The sequence below is a fragment of the Calonectris borealis genome, unplaced genomic scaffold, assembly GCF_964195595.1.
Source record: "Calonectris borealis unplaced genomic scaffold, bCalBor7.hap1.2 HAP1_SCAFFOLD_72, whole genome shotgun sequence".
NCBI classification, from domain to species: Eukaryota; Metazoa; Chordata; class Aves; order Procellariiformes; family Procellariidae; genus Calonectris; species Calonectris borealis.
Window position 1 is genome coordinate 454,349 of NW_027441474.1, and position 8,842 is coordinate 463,190.

The window sequence follows — 8,842 nt, forward strand, 5'->3', positions numbered from 1 at the left end:
TCTAAAAATGAGACTTTGTAAACTGAAATGGAGCCTTTGGACCTTAAAAATGAGGGTTTGGACCATAAAAAGGCAATTCTGAAGTCTAGAATCCAAGCTGTGGACCCTGAAAATGAAGCTTGGAGCCCCAAAAGAGGGGATTACACCCTAAAAATGAGGGTTTGGGCCATAAAAAAGGCAATTCTGAAGTCTAGAATCAAAGCTGTGGACCCTAAAAGTGGAGCTTTGAGCCCCAAAAGAGGGGTTTACACTACAAAAATGAGGGTTTGGGCCATAAAAAGGCAATTCTGAACTCCAGACTCAAAGCTGTGGACCGTAAAAGTGGAGCTTTGAGCCCCAAAAGAGGGGTTGGGACCCTAAAAATGAGGGTTTGGGCCATAAAAAGGCAATTCTGAAGTCTAGAATCCAAGCTGTGGACCCTAAAAATGAAGCTTTGAGCCCCAAAAGAGGGGTTTACACCATAAAAATGAGGGTTTAGAAACTCAGTATATGGCTTGGAGCCTAAAAACGACTGGCTGGATCCTAAAACTGAGCCTTTGGAGCCTGAAAATCAGACTTCAGAAACTAAAAATGCAGCTTTGGACTCTAAACTGAGACATCGTAAACTGAAATGGAGCCTTTGGACCCTAAAAATGAGGGTTTGGGCCATAAAAAGGCAATTCTGAACTCTAGACTCAAAGCTGTGGACCCTGAAAATGAAGCTTTGAGCCCCAAAAGAGGGGTTTGGACGCTAAAAATGAGGGTTTGGGCCATAAAAGGGCAATTCTGAAGTCTAGACTCAAAGCTGTGGACCCTAAAAATGAAGCTTTGAGCCCCAAAAGAGGGGTTTGGACCCTAAAAATGAGGGTTTGGGCCATAAAAAGGCAATTCTGAAGTCTAGAATCCGAGCTGTGGACCCTAAAAATGAAGCTTTGAGCCCCAAAAGAGGGGTTGGACCCCAAAAATGAGGGTTTGGAAACTCAGTATATGGCTTGGACCCTAAAAACGACTGGCTTTATCCTAAAACTGAGCCTTTGGAGCCTGAAAATCAGACTTCAGAAACTAAAAATGCAGCTTTGGACTCTAAAAATGAGACTTTGTAAACTGAAATGGAGCCTTTGGACCTTAAAAATGAGGGTTTGCACCATAAAAAAGGCAATTCTGAAGTCTAGAATCAAAGCTGTGGACCCTAAAAATGAAGCTTGGAGCCCCAAAAGAGGGGTTTGGACGCTAAAAATGAGGGTTTGGGCCATAAAAAGGCAATTCTGAACTCCAGACTCAAAGCTGTGGACCCTAAAAGTGGAGCTTTGAGCCCCAAAAGAGGGGTTTACACCACAAAAATGACGGTTTTGGCCGTAAAAAGGCAGTTTTGAACTCTAAAATCAAAGGTGTGTACCCTAAAAATGAAGCTTTGAGCCCCGAAAGAAGGGTTTACACCCTCAAAATGAGGGTTGGGGCCATAAAAAGGCAGTTCTGAACTCTAGACTCAAAGCTGTGGACCCTAAAAATGAAGCTTTGAGCCCCAAAGGAGGTGTTTGGACCCTAAAAATGAGGGTTTGGGCCATAAAAGGGCAATTCTGAAGTCTAGACTCAAAGCTGTGGACCCTAAAAATGAAGCTTTGAGCCCCAGAAGAGGGGTTGGACCCCAAAAATGAGGGTTTGGAAACTCAGTATATGGCTTGGACCCTAAAAACGACTGGCTGGATCCTAAAACTGAGCCTTTGGAGCCTGAAAATCAGACTTCAGAAACTAAAAATGCAGCTTTGGACTCTAAAAATGAGACTTTGTAAACTGAAATGGAGCCTTTGGACCTTAAAAATGAGGGTTTGGACCATAAAAAGGCAATTCTGAAGTCTAGAATCCAAGCTGTGGACCCTGAAAATGAAGCTTGGAGCCCCAAAAGAGGGGATTACACCCTAAAAATGAGGGTTTGGGCCATAAAAAAGGCAATTCTGAAGTCTAGACTCAAAGCTGTGGACCCTAAAAGTGGAGCTTTGAGCCCCAAAAGAGGGGTTTACACTACAAAAATGAGGGTTTGGGCCATAAAAAGGCAATTCTGAACTCTAAAATCAAAGGTGTGTACCCTAAAAATGAAGCTTTGAGCCCCGAAAGAAGGGTTTACACCCTCAAAATGAGGGTTGGGGCCATAAAAAGGCAGTTCTGAACTCCAGACTCAAAGCTGTGGACCCTAAAAATGAAGCTTTGAGCCCCAGAAGAGGGGTTAGACCGTAAAAATGAGGGTTTGGAAACTCAGTATATGGCTTGGAGCCTAAAAACGACTGGCTGGATCCTAAAACTGAGCCTTTGGAGCCTGAAAATCAGACTTCAGAAACTAAAAATGCAGCTTTGGACTCTAAACTGAGACTTTGTAAACTGAAATGGAGCCTTTGGACCCTAAAAATGAGGGTTTGGGCCATAAAAAGGCAATTCTGAACTCTAGACTCAAAGCTGTGGACCCTGAAAATGAAGCTTTGAGCCGCAAAAGAGGGGTTTGGACGCTAAAAATGAGGGTTTGGGCCATAAAAGGGCAATTCTGAAGTCTAGACTCAAAGCTGTGGACCCTAAAAATGAAGCTTGGAGCCCCAAAAGAGGGGTTTGGACCCTAAAAATGAGGGTTTGGGCCATAAAAAGGCAATTCTGAAGTCTAGAATCCGAGCTGTGGACCCTAAAAATGAAGCTTTGAGCCCCAAAAGAGGGGTTGGACCCCAAAAATGAGGGTTTGGAAACTCAGTATATGGCTTGGACCCTAAAAACGACTGGCTTTATCCTAAAACTGAGCCTTTGGAGCCTGAAAATCAGACTTCAGAAACTAAAAATGCAGCTTTGGACTCTAAAAATGAGACTTTGTAAACTGAAATGGAGCCTTTGGACCTTAAAAATGAGGGTTTGCACCATAAAAAAGGCAATTCTGAAGTCTAGACTCAAAGCTGTGGACCCTAAAAATGAAGCTTGGAGCCCCAAAAGAGGGGTTTGGACGCTAAAAATGAGGGTTTGGGCCATAAAAAGGCAATTCTGAACTCCAGACTCAAAGCTGTGGACCCTAAAAGTGGAGCTTTGAGCCCCAAAAGAGGGGTTTACACCACAAAAATGACGGTTTTGGCCGTAAAAAGGCAGTTTTGAACTCTAAAATCAAAGGTGTGTACCCTAAAAATGAAGCTTTGAGCCCCGAAAGAAGGGTTTACACCCTCAAAATGAGGGTTGGGGCCATAAAAAGGCAGTTCTGAACTCCAGACTCAAAGCTGTGGACCCTAAAAATGAAGCTTTGAGCCCCAGAAGAGGGGTTAGACCGTAAAAATGAGGGTTTGGAAACTCAGTATATGGCTTGGAGCCTAAAAACGACTGGCTGGATCCTAAAACTGAGCCTTTGGAGCCTGAAAATCAGACTTCAGAAACTAAAAATGCAGCTTTGGACTCTAAACTGAGACTTTGTAAACTGAAATGGAGCCTTTGGACCTTAAAAATGAGGGTTTGGGCCATAAAAAGGCAATTCTGAAGTCTAGAATCAAAGCTGTGGACCCTAAAAGTGGAGCTTTGAGCCCCAAAAGAGGGGTTTACACTACAAAAATGAGGGTTTGGGCCATAAAAAGGCAATTCTGAACTCCAGACTCAAAGCTGTGGACCGTAAAAGTGGAGCTTTGAGCCCCAAAAGAGGGGTTTGGACCCTCAAAATGAGGGTTTGGGCCATAAAAAGGCAATTCTGAACTCTAGACTCAAAGCTGTGGACCCTAAAAATGAAGCTTTGAGCCCCAAAAGAGGGGTTTACACCATAAAAATGAGGGTTTAGAAACTCAGTATATGGCTTGGAGCCTAAAAACGACTGGCTGGATCCTAAAACTGAGCCTTTGGAGCCTGAAAATCAGACTTCAGAAACTAAAAATGCAGCTTTGGACTCTAAACTGAGACATCGTAAACTGAAATGGAGCCTTTGGACCCTAAAAATGAGGGTTTGGGCCATAAAAAGGCAATTCTGAACTCTAGACTCAAAGCTGTGGACCCTGAAAATGAAGCTTTGAGCCCCAAAAGAGGGGTTTGGACGATAAAAATGAGGGTTTGGGCCATAAAAGGGCAATTCTGAAGTCTAGAATCCGAGCTGTGGACCCTAAAAATGAAGCTTTGAGCCCCAAAAGAGGGGTTTGGACCCTAAAAATGAGGGTTTGGGCCATAAAAGGGCAATTCTGAAGTCTAGAATCCAAGCTGTGGACCCTAAAAATGAAGCTTTGAGCCCCAAAAGAGGGGTTGGACCCCAAAAATGAGGGTTTGGAAACTCAGTATATGGCTTGGACCCTAAAAACGACTGGCTTTATCCTAAAACTGAGCCTTTGGAGCCTGAAAATCAGACTTCAGAAACTAAAAATGCAGCTTTGGACTCTAAAAATGAGACTTTGTAAACTGAAATGGAGCCTTTGGACCTTAAAAATGAGGGTTTGCACCATAAAAAAGGCAATTCTGAAGTCTAGAATCAAAGCTGTGGACCCTAAAAATGAAGCTTGGAGCCCCAAAAGAGGGGTTTCGACGCTAAAAATGAGGGTTTGGGCCATAAAAAGGCAATTCTGAACTCCAGACTCAAAGCTGTGGACCCTAAAAGTGGAGCTTTGAGCCCCAAAAGAGGGGTTTACACCACAAAAATGACGGTTTTGGCCGTAAAAAGGCAGTTTTGAACTCTAAAATCAAAGGTGTGTACCCTAAAACTGAAGCTTTGAGCCCCGAAAGAAGGGTTTACACCCTCAAAATGAGGGTTTGGGCCATAAAAAGGCAGTTCTGAACTCTAGACTCAAAGCTGTGGACCCTAAAAATGAAGCTTTGAGCCCCAAAGGAGGTGTTTGGACCCTAAAAATGAGGGTTTGGGCCATAAAAGGGCAATTCTGAAGTCTAGACTCAAAGCTGTGGACCCTAAAAATGAAGCTTTGAGCCCCAGAAGAGGGGTTAGACCGTAAAAATGAGGGTTTGGAAACTCAGTATATGGCTTGGAGCCTAAAAACGACTGGCTGGATCCTAAAACTGAGCCTTTGGAGCCTGAAAATCAGACTTCAGAAACTAAAAATGCAGCTTTGGACTCTAAAAATGAGACTTTGTAAACTGAAATGGAGCCTTTGGACCTTAAAAATGAGGGTTTGGACCATAAAAAGGCAATTCTGAAGTCTAGAATCCAAGCTGTGGACCCTGAAAATGAAGCTTGGAGCCCCAAAAGAGGGGATTACACCCTAAAAATGAGGGTTTGGGCCATAAAAAAGGCAATTCTGAAGTCTAGAATCAAAGCTGTGGACCCTAAAAGTGGAGCTTTGAGCCCCAAAAGAGGGGTTTACACTACAAAAATGAGGGTTTGGGCCATAAAAAGGCAATTCTGAACTCCAGACTCAAAGCTGTGGACCGTAAAAGTGGAGCTTTGAGCCCCAAAAGAGGGGTTGGGACCCTAAAAATGAGGGTTTGGGCCATAAAAAGGCAATTCTGAAGTCTAGAATCCAAGCTGTGGACCCTAAAAATGAAGCTTTGAGCCCCAAAAGAGGGGTTTACACCATAAAAATGAGGGTTTAGAAACTCAGTATATGGCTTGGAGCCTAAAAACGACTGGCTGGATCCTAAAACTGAGCCTTTGGAGCCTGAAAATCAGACTTCAGAAACTAAAAATGCAGCTTTGGACTCTAAACTGAGACATCGTAAACTGAAATGGAGCCTTTGGACCCTAAAAATGAGGGTTTGGGCCATAAAAAGGCAATTCTGAACTCTAGACTCAAAGCTGTGGACCCTGAAAATGAAGCTTTGAGCCCCAAAAGAGGGGTTTGGACGCTAAAAATGAGGGTTTGGGCCATAAAAGGGCAATTCTGAAGTCTAGACTCAAAGCTGTGGACCCTAAAAATGAAGCTTTGAGCCCCAAAAGAGGGGTTTGGACCCTAAAAATGAGGGTTTGGGCCATAAAAAGGCAATTCTGAAGTCTAGAATCCGAGCTGTGGACCCTAAAAATGAAGCTTTGAGCCCCAAAAGAGGGGTTGGACCCCAAAAATGAGGGTTTGGAAACTCAGTATATGGCTTGGACCCTAAAAACGACTGGCTTTATCCTAAAACTGAGCCTTTGGAGCCTGAAAATCAGACTTCAGAAACTAAAAATGCAGCTTTGGACTCTAAAAATGAGACTTTGTAAACTGAAATGGAGCCTTTGGACCTTAAAAATGAGGGTTTGGACCATAAAAAAGCAATTCTGAAGTCTAGAATCCAAGCTGTGGACCCTGAAAATGAAGCTTGGAGCCCCAAAAGAGGGGATTACACCCTAAAAATGAGGGTTTGGGCCATAAAAAAGGCAATTCTGAAGTCTAGACTCAAAGCTGTGGACCCTAAAAGTGGAGCTTTGAGCCCCAAAAGAGGGGTTTACACTACAAAAATGAGGGTTTGGGCCATAAAAAGGCAATTCTGAACTCTAAAATCAAAGGTGTGTACCCTAAAAATGAAGCTTTGAGCCCCGAAAGAAGGGTTTACACCCTCAAAATGAGGGTTGGGGCCATAAAAAGGCAGTTCTGAACTCCAGACTCAAAGCTGTGGACCCTAAAAATGAAGCTTTGAGCCCCAGAAGAGGGGTTAGACCGTAAAAATGAGGGTTTGGAAACTCAGTATATGGCTTGGAGCCTAAAAACGACTGGCTGGATCCTAAAACTGAGCCTTTGGAGCCTGAAAATCAGACTTCAGAAACTAAAAATGCAGCTTTGGACTCTAAACTGAGACTTTGTAAACTGAAATGGAGCCTTTGGACCCTAAAAATGAGGGTTTGGGCCATAAAAAGGCAATTCTGAACTCTAGACTCAAAGCTGTGGACCCTGAAAATGAAGCTTTGAGCCGCAAAAGAGGGGTTTGGACGCTAAAAATGAGGGTTTGGGCCATAAAAGGGCAATTCTGAAGTCTAGACTCAAAGCTGTGGACCCTAAAAATGAAGCTTGGAGCCCCAAAAGAGGGGTTTGGACCCTAAAAATGAGGGTTTGGGCCATAAAAAGGCAATTCTGAAGTCTAGAATCCGAGCTGTGGACCCTAAAAATGAAGCTTTGAGCCCCAAAAGAGGGGTTGGACCCCAAAAATGAGGGTTTGGAAACTCAGTATATGGCTTGGACCCTAAAAACGACTGGCTTTATCCTAAAACTGAGCCTTTGGAGCCTGAAAATCAGACTTCAGAAACTAAAAATGCAGCTTTGGACTCTAAAAATGAGACTTTGTAAACTGAAATGGAGCCTTTGGACCTTAAAAATGAGGGTTTGCACCATAAAAAAGGCAATTCTGAAGTCTAGACTCAAAGCTGTGGACCCTAAAAATGAAGCTTGGAGCCCCAAAAGAGGGGTTTGGACGCTAAAAATGAGGGTTTGGGCCATAAAAAGGCAATTCTGAACTCCAGACTCAAAGCTGTGGACCCTAAAAGTGGAGCTTTGAGCCCCAAAAGAGGGGTTTACACCACAAAAATGACGGTTTTGGCCGTAAAAAGGCAGTTTTGAACTCTAAAATCAAAGGTGTGTACCCTAAAAATGAAGCTTTGAGCCCCGAAAGAAGGGTTTACACCCTCAAAATGAGGGTTGGGGCCATAAAAAGGCAGTTCTGAACTCCAGACTCAAAGCTGTGGACCCTAAAAATGAAGCTTTGAGCCCCAGAAGAGGGGTTAGACCGTAAAAATGAGGGTTTGGAAACTCAGTATATGGCTTGGAGCCTAAAAACGACTGGCTGGATCCTAAAACTGAGCCTTTGGAGCCTGAAAATCAGACTTCAGAAACTAAAAATGCAGCTTTGGACTCTAAACTGAGACTTTGTAAACTGAAATGGAGCCTTTGGACCTTAAAAATGAGGGTTTGGGCCATAAAAAGGCAATTCTGAAGTCTAGAATCAAAGCTGTGGACCCTAAAAGTGGAGCTTTGAGCCCCAAAAGAGGGGTTTACACTACAAAAATGAGGGTTTGGGCCATAAAAAGGCAATTCTGAACTCCAGACTCAAAGCTGTGGACCGTAAAAGTGGAGCTTTGAGCCCCAAAAGAGGGGTTTGGACCCTCAAAATGAGGGTTTGGGCCATAAAAAGGCAATTCTGAACTCTAGACTCAAAGCTGTGGACCCTAAAAATGAAGCTTTGAGCCCCAAAAGAGGGGTTTACACCATAAAAATGAGGGTTTAGAAACTCAGTATATGGCTTGGAGCCTAAAAACGACTGGCTGGATCCTAAAACTGAGCCTTTGGAGCCTGAAAATCAGACTTCAGAAACTAAAAATGCAGCTTTGGACTCTAAACTGAGACATCGTAAACTGAAATGGAGCCTTTGGACCCTAAAAATGAGGGTTTGGGCCATAAAAAGGCAATTCTGAACTCTAGACTCAAAGCTGTGTACCCTGAAAATGAAGCTTTGAGCCCCAAAAGAGGGGTTTGGACGCTAAAAATGAGGGTTTGGGCCATAAAAGGGCAATTCTGAAGTCTAGAATCCGAGCTGTGGACCCTAAAAATGAAGCTTTGAGCCCCAAAAGAGGGGTTGGGCCCCAAAAATGAGGGTTTGGAAACTCAGTATATGGCTTGGACCCTAAAAACGACTGGCTTTATCCTAAAACTGAGCCTTTGGAGCCTGAAAATCAGACTTCAGAAACTAAAAATGCAGCTTTGGACTCTAAAAATGAGACTTTGTAAACTGAAATGGAGCCTTTGGACCTTAAAAATGAGGGTTTGCACCATAAAAAAGGCAATTCTGAAGTCTAGAATCAAAGCTGTGGACCCTAAAAATGAAGCTTGGAGCCCCAAAAGAGGGGTTTGGACCCTAAAAATGAGGGTTTGGGCCATAAAAAGGCAATTCTGAACTCCAGACTCAAAGCTGTGGACCCTAAAAGTGAAGCTTTGAGCCCCAAAAGAGGGGTTTACACCAC